Below are 21,025 nucleotides of genomic sequence, written 5' to 3'. Positions count from 1 at the left end.
GTTAAATTTGAGACACCTGTGAGACATCCAAATGGAGATGTAGAGCAAGCAATTGGATGTAAGTGACTGAAGTTTGGAAGAACATGCAGTCTCACAGATACAAATTTGGGAACTGTCAGCACACAAATGGTACTTAAGGGCATGGAAATGAATTAGAGTATCTAAATAAAGAGTGGACAGAGAAAAGAAATTTAGTAAGTAGAGGATTAAAAGCCAGGAAAGGGGATGAAAAAGTAATGAAAAAGCCAAAGAGATGAGATAAAAACCAAGAGAGAGGCAGCTGTCATACATGAAAGTGTTTTGTAAAAGGGAAATAGGAACAGTATTGAAATCTATAGAGACATAAGTAAATTGAAGAGTAAAAATATAAGGGTCCACTGCATGTGGCATCATGGAGAGAACTGCTCTCCTTGACAGTAGTTTCAGCAGAAGCCATATTGAGGCAGGCAGGAAGAAGAAAGGGCAAGCAGAAGCCGGTGAGTTTGTACAACTTGACACTGGAGGGTGATGATATTCTCGGCTGAGAGCTCTAAATTCCCTGAAATATAAAGCAAGGTTTTCAGCTTAAAGTGGAAGGGACATGATAAAAAGTTACAAAATAGTCCTGATTGAGGTTGGAGACAGAAGCATTATAGTAGAATTGCCAGACTTGAGCACCCATTTGAGGTTGGAGATCATGTTTATCATGACTCCAGTCTGCCCAGCTGTGTGTGGTTATTTCCCAGAACACATAGTTATTGGCACCACAGAGAAGGCAGATGAATGAGTTCTTCAATGGTTGGATTCGAGGAAGAAAAGAACAAGGAAGTTATGGGAGTTGTATGGGAGTCATTGGGACAATGAATAATGGAATTTGAGTCTTATAAGAAGAAAGTATAGCATAGAAGAGGCTGTTGTGGATAGAAAGAAGTGATACGTGTAATGGATTAGAAGGCTGACACCATTCAGAGGAATCCTTGCTTCCGGGCAGATATTTAAGCAAGTGAGCGAGAAGGATAGGAGAGATAAACTAAGAATAGAATTCAATGTGTGGAGGGGAGCCATATCTGGTGACGACAGTGGCCAGGGATTTACCACTGCAGTGATAGAAAAAAATGGTCCCTGGCAATGAAGAGATGAAAAAATTGGATATCAAAACCTCCAGGGAGCTGGATGGGTCATTTGCAAGGATATTGAAACCACCCAGAATGGTGACAAAGATTAGGCTGGAAAGTAAAAATTAAGACTTCAAGAATTCAGGAATGTTACGTGAAGGCTGTTCTATGACAGCATTCTTCAACATTATCTCTAACAAGATCAATGGTTTTTAATGTGTTTTCATACACATTCTTACTTAATTTTCATTACAACTTTATGAAGCAGGTAGCCTTGATAATATTATTACCATTTCATAATAAGAGAAAAAAACTGAGTCTCAGATAAACTACAAATATATTAGAAGCAGTTAAAAGGAGGCACATGGTAAAGAGAGACAATTTATTGTCTTCTATTTTATATTAAATTCAAATTTATGAAATAGAGGATAATTTATTAAATATTTAAAAGCATTCTTTTTAAGGCCTCCTTTTCAATGGCACCTTTCCAAAGTACAAGTATAGTTTAAATTTCTCTGTATACAAAAAATTCAATTTTCATATTTTTATCAGAAGCATAGACTCTGCAAAGTAAGATAAAGCACCAGGCAAAGGAGTAATCTGATCATTTCCCTTTTATAATATGGTTAGAGCATTTAAAACAATCCATGCTGAGATAAAATTATCATAAAATTTAAGAATAATTACTATTAAAACTCTATTTCTGAAGAATTATAAAGAAGAAAAGGAAAAGGATAGATGTGAGTTTATTGTTATTATTGCGTGTAAATGTGAATTTTTGCAATTTGGCAGTAGGGAATAGTACATGTGTATAATATATAATACTTCTTACAATTAAAAAAAAAAACAGTGGGGGGAAGAAAGATTATTTTCCTCTCTATTTTAAAAATAATTTGTTTTCTCAGGCTAAACTACTCTGGATTTTCCTACCTGTTGAAGCATATGCAAATTAGGCAAAACACTTAACTACACTTTATTATGCTTCATTTTAACTTAGATCGGAAGAATTTTCATCAAAGCAGTACTGAGGCTTTAGGGGAAACTTAATTGTAGGAATGTCTGTAGTAATCTTAACTGGTCAAAATATATGCACTTCTTCATATTCAAAATCTGTTATTACTAGCTACTCTAGCAAAGAAGTGATAATTTTATCCCATTTTTCGGGTGAACAAATACAAATGTTAAATGGCTTGCCCAGGGGCACAAATTGAATCAGTAGCAGAAGTAGGATTATAACTCCGAACTACTGACTCAAAGCTTAGTCCAATGAGCCATGCGTTTCTCAAGTAGTAAGCATATTAATTGTCCCTCCAAGCAGGAAACAGAGCTCTAAGTGGAGCATGTTCCATCCAGAAGACCTATGCTACATAGTAGAGAGACCTACTTCTCTCACTTAAAAAAAAATACAAAAAAAAAAACTACCCACCAAACTGTCAATCTCATCTTTTTGTAAGGAGGAAATATATGTTATATATTCAAAAAGTAGTGCAAAATATATGTCATTAAAAGGCACTAAAATTTTGCACTTGTAAAACCAAAAAGATGTTTTGATTTTATCTTTCAACACTGACATTAGACCTGGGATACACAGAACAGTGAATCTTCAATATTAGATAAAACCTACATAATTCAGGAATCCATTTTCCCTTTGTGATTTAGGCTAATCATAGAAAAAAAGCAACTGTACAAATTTTATTTAATATTTGAATAGATGCTTTCCTGACTCATTTTTCTTACTTCAAGTCCACCCAGGTACATAATTTTTCTGACTCAATTTTAACTCTGCAGTTTCAAAACCACAAATAAGAAGACTATGTTGAAAGTAGAGATTAAGGAAAATTGCAAATTGAAAGTAAATGGTTCAACTTCCACTTCTGGCTATGATAGCATAGCTTATACTACTTTAACTCTCCTATTGAGAACAACTATTTAAAAGTATATACAACAATTGTTTGAAGTCACTAGACAGGAACTAAGGAAGCCAGCACTGGAGGGACCAAGATCCCAGAGAGGAGAAAACTATAATAAATTGAGCTCCACATTCACCTCAAATGTTCACTTATATATTTGCAGATTCATGGCATGGGTAATACAGGCTAAGAAAGTGTCAGCCTGGGCTTATAGCAGTCTCACTGGAGTAGAGAGACAGATGTTAAAGCTTGAGTGTAACAGGGTGATTAGGATATGACAGACTAAGATCCAGAAGTTGAAAAAATTACAGAGGAGGAAGCCCAGACGTCTGTGTGATTTCCCCTTACGGCGTGTGCTGACTCTTAAACGGTGCAGGATAAAATGCAGAGAAACTAAGTGTAAAGGAACAGCTTGGAGGTTAAAGAGTGAGCAGAGATTTTGGGCAGTCTTGGAGACCTTGGGAGACAAAGATGAAAGTTTAGAGACCATCAAGGTGCAAGAGCCCAAGTAAACACCTCGGGATTTCATAAGAGAACCCAAGAAGTCTACTCCTTAAAAATTAAAGGCTATGCTTTAAGAGTTAGAACAAACTGGAAATTGATGATGCTAAAAGTCTGAAATCCAGCATCCACTGGAGTAATGTAATAAGTCCATCCATTACATGACTGGGGCATATTAAATCCTTTCTGGAAAAAGATGACTTTATGTAGTGTCTGCAATTTTTTTACACACAATGTTCAGCATACAATTTAAAAATTACCAAGTATATAAAAAACAGGACCAAATGGAAATGCTAGAACCAGAAATTACAAAAACTAAAACAAATTGAAAGATGAGTTTTTAATGGATTAGGCACATTAGAAAGAAGGATAGTGAACTAAGAGAGAAGACTGTCAAAAAGATTCAAATTTAAATATAGAGATTGAAAGAGGTAGAAAATACAGGAGAATAAGAGCTCTGTGGAAAAGAGTTTAAAAGTCTGATATACCTGTACTTGGTGTCCCAGAAGTATAGAATTGCATGAATTGAACAAAAGCAACATTTCAAATACTATTGGCAACTACTTTTAGAAAACCGATGAAAGACAGGAAGTCATAAATTCAAGAAGCTCCACAACACCACAGGAGAAATACGAGGAAGCTATACCCAGAGCATCATAATCAAACATCTGAAAACCAATGATAAAAATAAATGTTGAAAGTAGTCAGAGAAAAAATATATGTATACATTACTTTCAAAGGAGCAAAAATAAGATTAAGTCTGACTTTTTGATACAAACTATGGAATCCAGAAGACAATGGAATGTCATCTTTAAAGTTCTGAAAGAACGTAATTCCCAACCCAAAATTCTATACTCACAAAATATCCATCAGAAAAGGATGTGAAATAAATACACTTTCAGACAAACAAAAGCAGAGAGAATTTGCTGCTAACAGATCCATAGTAAAAAAAAAAACTCTAAAGGAATTTTTTTCAGGTTTACACATGGAACTGCAGGAAAAAAATTAAGAACACAGGAAAGGGTAAATTAGTAAATCTATACAAATAATAGTAGTAATGCATTATAGGATTTAAAATATATGCAGGGGCTTCCCTGGGGGCGCAGTGGTTGAGAGTCCGCCTGCCGATGGAGGGGACATGGGTTCGTGCCCCGGTCCGGGAAGATCCCACATGCCGCAGAGCGGCTGGGCCCGTGAGCCATGGCTGCTGAGCCTGCCCGCCCAGAGCCTGTGCTCTGCAACGGGAGAGGCCACAACAGTGAGAGGCCCGCGTACCGCAAAAAAATATATATGTGTGTGTGTGTGTGTGTGTGTGTGTGTGTGTGTGTGTGCAGGATTAAAATAGATGACAACACTAGAAGTGTTATCCGAGAAGTGTAAATGTACTAATTTAAGGTAGACTGTAACAAGCAAAGGATGAATGTTGGAATCTCTTATTTATGATACCAACAAAATAACAAATATATAACTAATAATCTAATAGATGTGGCAAATGGAATAATAAACACTTGATTAATCTAAAAGAAGATGGTATAATAGGAAACATAGAGTAAGAAAGTAGATTTAAATCCAAATACAGCAATAATTACACTTAGTTGGATTAATACTCCAATTAAATGAAAAAGATGGTCAAAGTGGACAGAAAAAAAATAACCAACTTTATGCACCTTATGAGATACACCTGAAATATAAGGACTCTTAAATGTATAAAGTAATAGTTATGAAAAATATAATATGAAATAATAAACAAAAGAGAACAATGTAGTTATACTTATACCAGGCAAAGAAACTCTAGGGCAAAAAGTATTACTAGAGAAAAAAATGAGTGCTTCATAATGATAAAGGGATTAACAAGATTACAAACTTAAATTTTAATATAACTTACATAATAATAAAGTCTTAAATATGTAAATAATGATATTACAGATAAAAAAGTTTCAGTGGTTTGTGTCTTTCTAGTATTAATACTTTGCTCATTTCATCTTGGTTGTCTAATTTGTTGACATACAGTGTTCATAGTATTCCATTATAATCTTTCCTATTTCTCTAAGATTGGTACAAATGGCCCATTTTTCATTTCTAATTTTAGTAATTTGAGTCTTCTTTCTCAGTTCTTTTTCTCTTTTTTTTTTTGATCAATCTAGCTAAAGGATTGCCAATTTTTTGATATTTTCAAATAATCAATCTTTAGTTTTGTTGTTTTTTCTCTATTTTTTCCCCTACTTTATTTCCTCTCTAATCTTTGTTTTTCCTTCCTGCTTGTTTTGGGTTTAGTTTGCTCTTCTTTTTCTGGTTTCTTAAGGTGGAAGTTTTGGCTATTTGAAATATTTCTTCTTTTTTAATCTAGGCATTTATAACTGTAAATTTTTCTCTGAGCACTTCTTTCACTGTATGCCATAAGTTTTAGCATGTTGTGTTTTCATTTTCATTCATCTCAAAGTATATTCTAATTTTCCTTGTGATTTTTTGATCCATTTATTATTTAGGAGTATGTTGTTCAATTTTCACATATTTATGAGCTTCTCAAATTTCCTTGTTATTGATTTTTAATATTATTACATTGTGGCCAAAGGACACATATTGTATGATTTCAATCATTTTAAATTTCTTGTGGCTTCTTTTCTGGCCTAACATATGGTCTATCCTAGAGAATTATTCCATGTGCACTTGAGAAGAATGTGAATTCTGCTGTTGTCGGGTGGAGTGTTCTATAGATGTATTTTAGGCCTAGTTGTCTTATACTGTCATGTACTTTTCAATTTTCTTGTTTATCTTCTCTCTCCATTATTGAAAGTAGGATATCGCTGTCTCAAACTGTTTTTTTTTTTTAATTTTTTATTGGAGCATAGTTGATTTACAATGCTGTGGCAGTTTCAGGCATAGAGCAAAGTGAATCAGTCACAAACATCCACTCTTTTTTTTTTTTTTTTTAAGATTCTTTTCCCATATAGGCCATTACAGAGTATTGAGTAGAGTTCCCTGTGCTATACAGCAGGTTCTTATTAGTTATCTGTTTTATATATACTAGTGTGTATATGTCAATCCCAACCTCCCAATTTACCCCTCCCCCTGATCCTCTGGTAACCATAAGTTTGTTTTCTACATCTGCAACTCTACTTCTGTCAAACTGTTGTTTTTGAATTATCTGTTTCTTTCTTGAATTCCACAAGTTTTTTCTTCATGTATTTTGGAGCTCTGCTGTGAGGTGCATATATATTTAAAATTGTTATGCCATTCTGAGGGATTGACTCATTTATTATTATAAAATGTCCTTCTTTGTCTCTAGTAACTGTTTTTGTCTTAAAATCTACTTTGTTGGATATTAGTATAGCCACTCTAGGTCTCTTTTGGTTACTAGGTCTCTGGTTACAGTAACCAAAGAGATGTTTTTCCTATTCTTTTACTTTCAACCTTTTAATTCTTTGAATGACACATGTGTCTTTTATAGACAGTATATAGTTGGATCATTTTTTAAAAATTCATTTTGCTGGTATCTGTCTTGATTCAAATGCTTAATTCATTCACATGTAATGTAATTACTGGTAAAGTAGGATTTCATTTACCTTTTTGTTTTTTGTGTTCTATGTCTTATGCCTTTTTTCCCTTTCTGTATTCTTTTTTGTTGGATATTTCCTAGTGTACTACTTTAATTCTCTTGTTGTTTATTCTATTACATTATTTTGAGGTTTGTTTTTTTTTACTGGTTTCCCTGGGAATTACAATTAGCATACTAACTTAAAACAATCTACTTCAGATTATTACCAACTTAATTTCAATAATGTATAAAAATTTTGCTCCACTATAGTTCATTTTCCCACCCCAACTTTTGTGCTATTATTGTCATACAAATTATATTTGTATATATTAAGTCCATCAATGTGGTTTTATAATTTATGTGTATATCTTTTAATTCATATAGGGAAATAAAAGCATTACAAACAAAATTACATTTTTAATCTTTGTTTTTTGACAGTTTGACAATATGATTTGTCTGTGTAAAGGGGTTAATCTCTTTATGGTTAACACACTTTGGGTTTGTTGAGCTTCCTGGACCTATAGATTAATATTTTGTATCAAATTTGGAAAATGTTTGGTCATTGTTTCTTTAAATATTTTTTGTATCTCTTTCTCTCTTCTTCTGAGACTCCTATTATGCATATGTTGGTATTATTGACAGTGTTCCACAGATCTCTGAGGCTCTGTCCATTTTTCTTCATTAAGAAAAAAATTTCTGTTTCTCAGACTGGACAATTTCTATTTGACCTATCTTCAAGTTTGCCCATTCTTATTCTGTCAGTTCAAATCTGACCTTGAGCCCCTCTGGTGAAATTTTCATTTTGTTTATTGTATTTTTCAATTCCAAATTTTCTAATTGGTATATATATATATATATATATATATATATATATATATATATATGGACATATGTAATTTCTATCTTTTTGTGAAATTCTCTATTTGCTGAGCCATCTTTCTCATACTTTAATTCTTTAGCTATGATTTCCTTTCATTCTTTAAACATGTTTACGGTAGCTGATTTAAATTCTTTGCCTAGTAAGATTTACATCTGAGATTCCTCAGAGGTAGTTTCCATTAACTGCTTTTTTCCCCTGTGTATTGGCCATACTTTCCTGTCCTAGCAAGTCTTGTAATTTGTTTTGCTGTTGTTGAAAACTGGAATTTTATATAATATAATGTGCTAACTTCATAAATTAAAATCCCCTCCTTCCAGGGTTTATTGTTGTTGGTGTTTGTTGTTGTTATCATTCCCAAGTTAATCTCTTTCAGTGTGTTGAAAGAATATGTCCAAGATTTTTCTAAGAGGATCTGTGTGTGTCTGTGTTGGGGCATGCCTTCAGTGCTCTGGCATTTTATGTCTGCCTTAGCCTTCATTTCCTATGTGCACAGGGCCTCTGGTTGTGCTAGAGGTGAGAGAATAGGGCCTTCCCTGGTCTTTCTGGGGCATGCACACAGTCGTGCACGTGCATGTGGCCTCCTAGATACCCAGGAATATGTTGGAGCTTTCCAAAGCCCACTATGGACATCTATTGTCCAGAGTTCCCTTTTACATTTTTTGGCAAGCCACTTATTTTTCTCAAATGGTATCTCTGTTTTAAACAGCTATGATGTTAAACAATTGCTGCTGAATGTTTTTGACAGTGCCCTGGGGACAGAGCTCTCCTCACCAAGCAAACTCTGGGTTAGTCAAAATAAAGACAAGCCTCATGAATGGGGCTTTTCCAGGAAGCTTCCAGACAGGTCGAATAATGACAATTGACTGAGGACTTTGGGGAGTTCCAAATCCATTCTGCTCTCTTCAGTGTCTACTAGGGTGCTTTTCACAGCTACTATGGTGTGAGGCTGCTTATTTTCAAGGCTACCATGGATCTGGGGAGAGGGCAATCAAAATAGGGCAAGTTAAAATGTCACAAAGCTCACTGTTTTGTCAAAATTCAATTGTTTTTCTTGAATAAATGCTCTTCAGATTGCTGTAAATCTTTGGTTTATTTCCAGATGTCTGAAGAATTTGATTTTGACAATTTTTAATAGTGTTCTCATTGCTTTTATAGGACAGGAGATTTTCAGAGTGCCATTCCAAAAGTGCTTCTGTATTCTTAAAGTGAAAATATACAGCAATAAAAATAATGAACAACTGCTTCATACAACCACAACTATGACTCTCAAAGAAATAAGGTTGAGCCAAAGAAGCCAGACACAAAGAGTACATACCAGATGATTTCATTTATATGAACTTCCAAAACAGTTAAAATAAGTCTATAGTGATTAAATTCAGAATAGTGGTTATCTTTGGGATAGTTAACTGGAATGAGGCATGAGGAAATATCCTAGGATGTTCGTATTGTTCTTTATTATCTTGACTTGGATGGTGGTTACATGGGTGTATTCATTTACTAAAATTCTTTGAGCAATGCACTTTGTGAACTTTACTGTATGAATTTATACTCTCATAAAAACTTAAAAAATAAATACAAGTAAATGGTTAACCTCAGGCCCTTCTTTAATTCTTAGATATAGATTCCCTTGCAGAGTTTTATGCAAAGAGTAAAAGGTTTCATATTCAGAGTTAAGAGATTCATATATGTGCCACTGAGATATAGGAATGATTTCTTTTTAATACTATTGTTTATACTAATAACAAGTCTATATGTCTGCAATGCTCTATAGTTCTTAAATTGCTTTCACATATCTTATCATCTGTACAACTCTTGAAGTTGGAGGTCAAATGTTATATTTTCCCTTGAGTAGACTCAGTTGTAGAGTCAGAATTTGTGAATAGCAGAGTAAAAATGGATACTTTTCATGTATTATTATTAGATGATTATGCTTCTTTACCATACTTACATTTTTTTTAGAATATTGATAGTCACCAACTTATCAATATTAGATTGGTGCCCACGGTTTTAGAATTCTCTATTAAATCATTCTTAAAAGATGATATTAATCCTTGATTCTTTAGGTAATCCTAGGATTCTAGGAATAGACAGAATTTTAAACCTCCTCTTTTAAGTCTCTCTGTGAGATACAAGGGTATTTGTCATTCAGCTTAAACATACCTTATGATGAGATTTCACAATGCTAACTCATTAAAATATCACATACTTTTTACAATAAGGAAGTTGTCCCATGATTATACTCTCTGTTTCTGCAGCCTGCTCTTTTTCAGCCTTCTACTCAAACATAGAATGATTGATCACAATCTATGATTCATTTCTAGATATTTGAGGAATATTAAGACCCATCCTCACATTAATGACCTTTTCCCTACTTCATTTAGGCTTTCCTCCTGTCATTTACTAAACATTCATATATTGGTTGAACTTCTCCCTGTCAGGAAGAAAGGGAGAAGTAATTGTCATTCTATCTATGCTATGAAGTTTTGTCATTCTATCTATGCTATGAAGTTTTATTCTAGAAAACAGTACTCTGATTAAGACCTGGTCAGTGATCAATATAAAGGTTTTGTTATTATTTTTATTGTTTCAGTTATATCATGATTACCAGATAATATTCTGCCTGTTTATGTAAATTTCTAACATCTATTTCTCTTATTTAGGTTATTTAATCTGCATTTGTCCCCATTAAAGGTCATTAGATTTGTGAAGATGACTTAGAATTTAATCATGTTTTCTTAAGTAATAGGCATGCCAGCTAACTTTGCATCTTTGGCTAGTTTAATAAGTATATTCTCAACATAAATTCTGAAATCACAAATGAGAATAATAAATAAAGCAGGACTTACAAAGCTGCTATGCATTTGTGGATAGCTACTAGAAAACCTTAATTTGCTTTTCAGGCAAATGAACAATAGCACACAAGTGAGAAAGTGCTATTTATAAAGAGAATAAGGGGCTATAGAAATTTATTTATGCTTTGGCAATTAAGTTCCAAATGGCTGATGAAATGCCACTCTCAGATCCCAAACAGAAATCAACTTTAGCTGGATTTTCTCTGCCCCTCATTTTGAGCAAAAAACTTACCTTCTCAATCACTTAAAAATGCAAGGAGGGGAGAGATTTCTCCTCCAAATATCTCTCTACAGCCTGATACCGTTTTCCCTCTCTGGAGCATAACTTTCCCATTATATCTACCAAAATACAGTATATACAATCTGTTCCGTTCCATGTCTGATATTAGCATCCTTTTGGACAAGTTTAGGAAAAAACTATAGATAGATGAAGTAAGTTACTGGTTAAGATATTGCTTCATTAGCTCAGTATAGCCTGAAAACAGTAAGCCATCTCAGTTCTTTCATTTTCTGCTCTCTCCTTGAGTCCAAACCCTTGAAATCACTGCCTTTTCTTTCTAGTTCAGTCTACCCCCATTCTCAAGCTGAGGGCAGATAAACCTTTTTGGAAAACCATATCATTGAAGGTGCAGGGTCCTTTTCTGCCTGGATCAGTTTCAGGCTAAAGCTGAAGTTCTTGTAGGCATCTGAATGTTCAGTCTGTCCAGGGTCACTGGGATCAAACCCACAGAAATCCCGTGATCAGGCTTCCTTCCTTTATTCTGGATGTGTGGTAATATGCAGAGATTGCCTGAGCTCAGCTTTTCATTATCAGCCCTTCCTGAGTTTGTTCTTCATCTTCTTTTTTCATGTTCTTTACCATCTGAACCTAGAGTTTTCTTAAAACCTTATTTCTTCCTAGCACCCCTGTGTAATCCACACTATGTTCCCCTCTTTCTTCCTCTAAACATATACAAACAATATCAATGACCTACCTGAGTGGCTCCCAGTTTCCAGCATTCAGGGATTACCACCACTTTGCTATTACCTCTCTACTTTTCTCATCAAATTATTAAATACAGTAAAGTAATAGTGTATTTCACCTCAATTATACTTTAGTCTCTCTCTCTGGACATAGATCCAGTTTGGGGGATGATGACAAGGGTAATTTAGAGGATATCTGATAAGATGCACCACAGCAAAAGAGATTGAGAATGTACTTTAAGCTTTGCTTATTTTAATTTTTTTGTTATAGAAAATGTTCAAAATATACCAAAGTAAAGGAATACTATATTGAACTCTCAGGTATCCATCACCCAATTTCTACAATTATCAGCTATTTTTTAAATATATTTTTGGCCACTGTATCATATTAAAATTGCTTTCTCAAAGATTATTATCTGCAATGACCAAACTGTTTTTTATTCTAAATCTGGTCCTGAAACCAAACTAAAACACAGGAAAAGAAGAGGAAAAAAAGAAAAAACAAACAAACTGAATACAGAGGGATATCTCTTTTATATTATCTTTACCACATAAAGCAAGTTGCAACATAAAGTGTCTTATAAATTCTTCCTTGAAACAATGGCTGAAGGGAATTCTAGATTATTGGAGTTTGCTTTTCTTTTATCACACTAGTGTCATAGTTACCCTACAATGTATTCTTCAATGAAATCTCTGGACAAAAGATAGAATCAGTTTCAATCTAGGCAGGTTAGGTTCTGGGGATATCTATTTATGAGGAAGTATTAACAGCTGCAGCATCTCATCAATAAGAGGGAAGAAGTTTTCAAAGAGCTAAAGTAGTCTGGTTTATACCACCTCTAGGTAATGGAAGAATCTGACAAAGCTACAAAGAGTAGTTAGCCATCACTGTGTTTCCAGTGATTCACATGATGACAGTGAATCAAATGATATTTAGTGGAAACCTGTCATGAGGATAGTTTCCTTAATATCTTTATTGATGAGATAAAAGAATTCAGAGCATACTGTTAGACTCATAGTGAACTGAATTAGGTGGTTTGCTAATATCCTAGGGCCCAGAGAGAAATGACCTTGAAAGTTGGTAAAATGTTAGTCTGAAAACAGGGTGTGGAATCAGAGGTGACAAATAGAAGGTGAGGTTTAAGTACAAAGAAACTCCCATAAATTCAGTTTGAAAGATAATTCTTCCACTATGCTTTTCATTTGATGGACTTGCACTAAAACAATGTATCCATATGGATCTTTAAAAAAAACTTTAAAATTCTGTATACAAAATGGAGGCGTCTCCAAGGTTAATGGCACAATCAACAAAAGTAGAGAAAATTTTACCTTACAAAATAAGATTTAAAAGGTGTAAAGTATGTTCTGAAGAATGCTATAGTCTGAATGTGTGTGTCCCCAACAAATTCATATGTTGAAATCCTAACCCCCAAAGGTGACTGTATTAGGAGGTGGACTGTATGGGAGGTCTTAAGTCATGAGGGTGGAGCCCTCATGAATGGCATTAGTATCCTTATAAAAGAGGTTCCAGAGATATCCTTAGCCTCTTCCACCATGTGAAGATACAATGTAAAGTCTGTGACCCAAAAAGGGCCCTTGATCAGCCAGGCTGGCACCCTGATCTCGGACTTCCAGGCTCCAGAACTATGAGAAATAAATTTCTGTTGTTTATAAGCTACCCAGTCTGTGGCATTTTGTTATAGCAGCCTGGGCAGACTAAGAGAAGGAAAATACTGAATGGTCTATTTTGGTGGGGTTTTTTTTTTTTTTTGGTATGTTTAGAAAAGATTAAAAAGAAGAGAAAGATTTAAAGGAGCACACATTCTATTTGGGCATAATTCCCTTACTCTTAGGTAAAGGAACAAAAATAAGTAAAAAATGTATTCCACTTAGTTCTCTTTCCAAAGTGTAGCTTTGACAGTGTACTTTTTAGTAGAAAGAGTCCACTGGCAATGAAGAGGATAGTTTTATTTATTTACTTATTGATTTGGTGGGTTTTTGGTCTTTTTTATTGAATCATAATTGACATATAATATTATATTAGTTTCAGGTATACAACATAGTGATTCCATATTTTTATATATCATGAAATGATCACCATTAAGTCTAGTAACCATTTGTCACCATACAAAGTTATTATAATATCATTGACTATATTCCCTATGCTGTACATTACATCCCCATAACTTATTTATTTTATAACGAGAAGTTTGTACCTATTAATCCCTCTGACCTATTTCACCCATCCTTTGCCCCCTCTCCTCTGGCAACCATAGGTTTGTTTTCTGTATATATGAGTCTGTTTCTGTTTTGTTCTTTTTATACAGTATTTGTCTTACTGTGTCTGACTTAACTTCAACTAGAATAATACCCTCTAGGTCTATCCTAGTTATCGCAAATGGCATGAATTCTTTCTTTTTTACTGTTGAGTAGTATTCCATTGTATATATACCACATCTTCTTTATCCATTCATCTACTGGTGAACACTTAGGCTGTTTCCATATCTTGGCTATGGTAAACAATGCTGCAATGAACATGGGAGTACATATCTTTTTGAATTAGTGTTTTTGTTTTCTTCAGATATATACCAAGAGCTGGAATTGTTGGATGATATGATAGTCATATTTTTAATACAAGTCAGTACTGTTTTCCATAGAGGCCACACTAACTTACATTCCCACCAACAGTGCATGAGGGTTCCTTTTTCTTCACATCCTCCCCAATAATTGTTATTTGTTGTCTTTTTGATAATAGTCATTCTGACGAGTGCAGTGTGAAGGTGTGAAGTGGTATCTCATTGTAGGTTTCGTTTGTATTTCCATGATTATTAGTAATGTTGAGTATCTTTTCATGTGCCTGTTGACCATCTGTCTGTCTTCTTTGGAAAAATGTTTATTCAGGTCCTCTGCCCATTTTTCAATTGGGTTTTGTTTTTTGTTTTTTTTTTATATTGAGCTGTATCAGTTCTGTATATATTTTGGATATCAATCCCTTACAGGATATATTGTTTGCAATTATCTTCTCCCATTCAATAGGTTGCCTTTTTGTTTTGTTGATGGTTTCTTTTGCTGTGCAAAAGTTTTTTAGCTTGATGTAGTCACATTTGTTTACTGTTGCTAGAAGATAGTTTTAACTGACCTTTCACTCTCCCCAGCAGCAAATGGTTGCTTATGACTAGGGCCCTAAAGGAATAGCTTCTCTGGGGTGGCACAGTCTTTCCCTGTCCTGTACCCTAAAATGTCATATGTTCACATAGTTCAAAATTTTCAAAATCTGTAAAAAGGAACACAGTGAAAAGTTTTGCTCTCACCCTGTCCACCATTTACATAGCTCTCTCACACACACATACAGAGAGTGCCATAATCAGTTATTATTTTCTTATATGTTCTTGCAGAGTTTCTTTATACATCTTTTTTTTTAAAAAGTAGCATACAACGTATCCTGTTTTATCGATTACTATTTTTTTTTTGCCTTTAACAATACATCTACATATTAATGATCAATACTAGAGAGATCCTCACTTTTTTAAAGCCACTGTGCAGTACTTTACACTGTATATGTTCAATGACTTTTTAACCATTCTCCTATTGATGAGCATGTGAGTTGTTTCTAGTTTTTATTTCAAGCAATACAGGCCTGGATAATGTTACACATAATGTCATTTCACATATGGGCAAATATATCTGTAGGATAAATTCCTAGAAGTGCAATTGTGAGTCAATGGGTATATGCAGTTTCAAGAAACCTTGCAAAATTTTCTTTCATCAGAGTTGTACCAATTTCAACTCTCCCAAATGTATGAGAGGGCCTGTTTTCCTCTAAGCAATAAAATGTATTATCAAGCTCTTAGACCATTGCCAATCTGAAAAGTGATATCAATGTATTGGTGTGTGGTATGAATCCAACATCTTTTCTCCACAGGTAGTCTGCCATCATTTAGTGAGGTGTTTACCTCTTCACCTCTGATTTGAAATGCTATATTTTTCATATATTGAATTGCGGTATGCATTTGGAATTATTTCTGGACTTTGTATAATATTCTATTAGTCATTTTATCTAATGGTGAACCAGTACCACACTATTTGTGTCCAGGTTTTTATGTTTTAATATCTGATAGTGCTAATTTGCCCTCATTGCTCCTTTTTCCCCTCAGTTTTTCTGCCTATTTTTTATTAATTATTTTTCCATATAAACTTTATGATCACTTTGCCTTGTTTCAAAAACCCCACTGTCAATATTTTTCTTATTGGGCTCATGTTGAAATTATAAATTAACTCAGAAAGAATTGACATCTTTTTGGTATTTACCAACTAGGTACATCTTCCCTTTGTACAAAATTTCTTACATGTTTTCCAGTAGTGTTTTTTTTTTGTTGTTTGTTTGTTTGTTTGTTTTGCGGTATGCGGGGCTCTCACTGCCGTGGCCTCTCCCATTGCGGAGCACAGGCTCCGGATGCGCAGGCTCAGCAGCCATGGCTCACGGGCCCAGCCGCTTTGCGGCATGTGGGATCTTCCCGGACCGGGGCACGAACCCATGTCCCCTGCATCGGCAGGCGGACTCTCAACCACTGTGCCACCAGGGAAGCCCTCCAGTAGTGTTTTAACATTTCTTATTAAGTTTATTAATGTGCCTTTCGTCTTTTTTCTTTTTTTAAATGAGTACTTGAATCCATTATATATTCATGCCATTTGTTGTCTTTTGTGTATTAATTTTGTGCCCCACTACCTTGCTAAATAGCTTTTTGGTTGAATCTCTTGAGTTTTCTAGGTATATAATCATAATACTTAGCTGGATGAATCCTAATGGATGCTGTGGAGGAGGAGAAATTGGGCTTTTCAGTTTAGTGCATGGAAGTTCCTTCTGACAAATCTCAAGAATGATAAATATGGACATATTATGGACTCTTTGATACTCTAGACCAGACCAGGTAATGCTCAGTATTCAAAAGCTGTAGGATCGTTTTAGGAAGAATTTACTGGAATAAGGATTGTTTTCAAACAAATAATTCATTATTATCTTTTTGTTTTGTTTTGTTTTTTGTTTGGGGGGGGTGGTTTGTGGTATGCGGGCCTCTCACTGTTGTGGCCTCTCCCGTTGGGGAGCACAGGCGCTGGACACGCAGGCTCAGTGGCCGTGGCTCACGGGCCCAGCCGCTCCGCGGCATGTGGGATCTTCCCGGACCGGGGCACAAACTCATGTCCCCTGCATCGGCAGGCAGACTCTCAACAACTGCGCCACCAGGGAAGCCCCCATTATTATCTTAATCTCAGTTATCATAATTGTCATCACATGTTACATGTAAATATAAGTTGTATTGAAAAATTAACTAATATAAAGCTACCTATTTGTTACCACCATTGTTATTACCAAAAATTTCAAAGATATCTCTAGGATATCCATGTAAGGTTCAATGGAGTTTAACTCTAATACAATATGGCAAAGAAAAAAATCCAGTTGTATGCAACTAACTGTCCATCAGTCTTGCAGTAGAATTTGTGGTTAAGTAGCCTAAATGAGTTGCTTAGTTTGTGATGGGCACAGAAAATCCTACTTGCTGAAGTTACTAAACCCTCCTCACCTAACAAAGATATCCTCTGTTGATCTTCAGGGCATGGTGTCTCATCTGTTTAGTTTGGCCTTTTATTTGACTTTCATTGACTTTGTGGCCAAGCCTGTTTTCCTTGTTTGATATGTTAACCCAAATAAGTAGGTGAACTCAACCATTTAGTGACGGGCATGTAATTTTTAATAATAACACTTATTTTATTTGATAACAGAATGCAATTTTCACTAGTAAATGGAGACGCAAATGTTTGATTTTTGAGTAATAGCTTGCTATCTTTCAGAGGAGTTGTCCAACTGTCTTTTGCTAGGAAACACAGACTTCTGGTTGCTGAATTCCTGCCAACTTTTTTCTTTTTGTATATACAATGTTCAACCTTAGATTAGATATATACAACTTAAGGTCTTCTTAAAGTGCTTGCTAGGATATTAGCACCTTTTAGTGCTAGCTTCTGGAGAGCTGCAGCTGTCACCCAAGTCTTAGTACTGAGCTAGCCATAATAACATGAAATTTGGTGTGTTGAAGAATCTTCTCATTTGAGGTACATCACAAGTTGTCCATATTAGAAAAAATATACACAGTCATACTGGGCTGTGCGCCAATGAATATAAAAGACGTGCAATAGAGGAACCAAAGATTGTGAATGTATAGATTTGTACCTGTTGGCACTGAAATCCTGATTTGGTCTAGTAAATTCAACTTTATTGCCTTGTTTCTGCTTTGGTTGAATCTCAATATTTTACCTCTCATCTACAAAATTCTCTAAAAATAAAGACAAGATATAAAATGTTTTTAAAATCCTAAATAAGTTTTATATAAATTTCAGTTTTCTCTGAGACATTACTTCTAAAATAAAACCAGTGAAACTTCAGAACAAATAACATGAAGAACTGACATCTTAAGTCACTATTCTGTGTGCACTGACAGATGCTGGCACTTGGAATACTCTCATCATGCAGATCAAAACTACAATGAGATATCATCTCACACCAGTCAGAATGGCCATCATCAAAAAATCTAGAAACAATAAATGCTGGAGCGGGTGTGCAGAAAAGGGAACACTCTTGCACTGCTGGTGGGAATGTAAATTGACACAGCCACTATGGAGAACAGTATGAAGGTTCCTTAAAAAACTACAAATAGAACTACCATATGACCCAGCAATCCCACTACTGGGCATATACCCTGAGAAAACCATAATTCAACAAGAATCATGTACCAAAATGTTCATTGCAGCTCTATTTACAATAGCCAGAAGATGGAAGCAACCTAAGTGTCCATCATCGGATGAATGGATAAAGAAGATGTGGCACATATATACAATGGAATATTACTCAGCCATAAAAAGAAACAAAATTGAGTTATTTGTAGTGAGGTGGATGGACCTAGAGTCTGTCACACAGAGTGAAGTAAGTCAGAAAGAGAAAAATAAATACCATATGCTAACACGTATATATGGAATCTAAGAAAAAAAAAAGTCATGAAGAACCTAGGGGTAAGATGGGAATAAAGACACAGACTTACTAGAAAATGGACTTGAGGATATGGGGAGGGGGAAGGGTAAGCTGTGACAAAGTGAGAGAGTGGCATGGGCATATATACACTACCAAATGTAAAATAGATAGATAGTGGGAAGCAGCCGCATAGCACAGGGAGATCAGCTCGGTGCTTTGTGACCACCTAGAGGGGTGGGATAGGGAGGGTGGGAGGGAGGGAGACCCAAGAGGGAGGAGATATGGTAACATATGTATATGTATAACTGATTCAGTTTGTTATAAAGCAGAAACTAACACACCATTGGAAAGCAATTATACTCCAATAAAGATGTTAAAAAAAAAATAGGGGGCTTCTTTTGGTTTCAAGTGTGAATTACTTACATAAATGTCCTTTTAGAATCTGTTTATGTAGAGACCATACGGGATGTTAGAAAATGTTTTCACTTATTTCACAGGCCTTTTGATTTGCTAATATACTTAAGTTTCAATAGTCAATAGTCATTCATGTAACCTTTTCTTTTATTGATGTGGTTTTGAAAAGTTTCAGGTACCTATGTGCAAATGCTTCTCAAGAACATTTCCTTGTCTCTGGGGTGTGCTATGACTTTTACCCTCTCTTTGTCTTTTTTTCTGGATTATTTTTAAAACATAGTGGTTTTCAAACATAGTGTGTGTTTCAGAGAAAAGAGTAACACTTGGAGAAGAGCAGAGGTAGAGACAGGCCCATGTTTCTTCACATGGCCAGCAGAAGGACAAAGGAAGGCCTTCTCTACTATTTTATGATTGACCAAAACACTTTAAGAGAACACTTTAATAAAAAGGTCCCTAATTTTATTCCTGGAAGTCTTTGATTATCTCAGTCTTCTGGCCCAAACTGATAGCAAATCAACAAGCAAGAACTTGAAACAATTTCTCATCCTTTTGCACAGTGGGAGTATGGGGCAGCTGGTAGGGTTAGGGAGTTGTTGTTTTTTTTTTTCATTTTAGCAGGTATTGTATATAAATTACTTTATTCCCACATCTTCTCAATTGTCTCTTCCCTTTTTAAGCCCTTTTCCTCTCCTACTTGGCAAGATTTGGCTTTTCATCCAGAGATCTTTTTGCAACCTTTGTTCACTTTTAGCCTGTTGATAATCACCTTGCTGGGTTGAATGCCCACACGGACAGTTGTGCCACTGGCTTCTCCTGCCGCACACGTTCAGTGTAGATGATACATTTCTTCCTGTAAACTTGAACTGCTTTGCCAATTTGCTGACCTTTGTAGTGTCCTCACACAACCTGAACGTCATCATCCTTTCAGATGGACATGGGTTGGACATTGTACTTCTGTCTCAGCTCTTTGGAAAGAGGGAAAGACATAATCTTCCTGCGAAAGTGGGAAAGTGAGTTGAAATGCTTTTATGGTTCTTGCTCTGGTCACAAGTCACAAAGGGATTGAACTTCATTTTGGCTGTTGCTGCTTCGGTAATGACCACAACAGGGAAGAGAAGATGGAGTTTTCAGAGAAGTTTCTCTAACTGTAATCTCTTCATTTGTTTGAGTGTGCAGTTCTGCCTTTCTAATCTCTGGTCAGCCTTTTGCCTGACCTACTCAATGTTTTTCCTTTGAAAAGCTGGGATTTATAATTTTCACACACTTGGAATCCTAGTCAGGCATTTAGTTGCCCCTTTTAAAATTAAGGTTTGGTTTAATCTTTTTTGTTGCTGTTGCTGGTGGTAACTTTCTTTCTAAGTTTAAAGAGGCATGTTTTAGACATATTAGGAAGAGAATGGCCTCTGGAGTCAGACATGTCAGGGTCTGAACCTGTATTCCCCATGTACTGATTTTTCACTTCTTAAACTAGTTATATTACATGTCACATGTAAGTTGGTTGTAATAAGAATTGGTCTTATTACCATAAGACCACAGGTCTTATGTGATTGCACATAGGATCTGCTATGAAAATTCACTGACATCACACTTGTAAAGTACTACCCAGAGCCTAACACATGAGTAACTCTCTGTACACATGAGATTTCTTAAAATTTATTTGAGGTATTCTAATGCTTATTTATTTTTGTGAAAGGATTTATGTTTAAAAAATAAATATATGTATATATAATTTCATTCATTCATCAAATATTTGTTGTACAACGTCTTTATGCCAGGCACAGGTTTAAAAGGTGGGAATATGTGGTGAATATTTAACAAATATTAAATTTATACAAGATTTTGCATTCTTATGGGGAAG

At 35.1% G+C, this 21,025-nt stretch overlaps 1 pseudogene; it reads right to left on the bottom strand.

Annotated features, from left to right (window-relative positions):
• Window positions 1–19,804: 19,804 nt before the first annotated feature.
• Window positions 19,805–20,240, bottom strand: LOC136125781 (large ribosomal subunit protein uL24 pseudogene; annotated as a pseudogene).
• Window positions 20,241–21,025: the final 785 nt, after the last annotated feature.

This window comes from Phocoena phocoena, chromosome 7, assembly GCF_963924675.1.
Source record: "Phocoena phocoena chromosome 7, mPhoPho1.1, whole genome shotgun sequence".
Lineage (NCBI taxonomy): Eukaryota > Metazoa > Chordata > Mammalia > Artiodactyla > Phocoenidae > Phocoena > Phocoena phocoena.
This window is presented reverse-complemented; position numbering and strand designations above follow the sequence as displayed.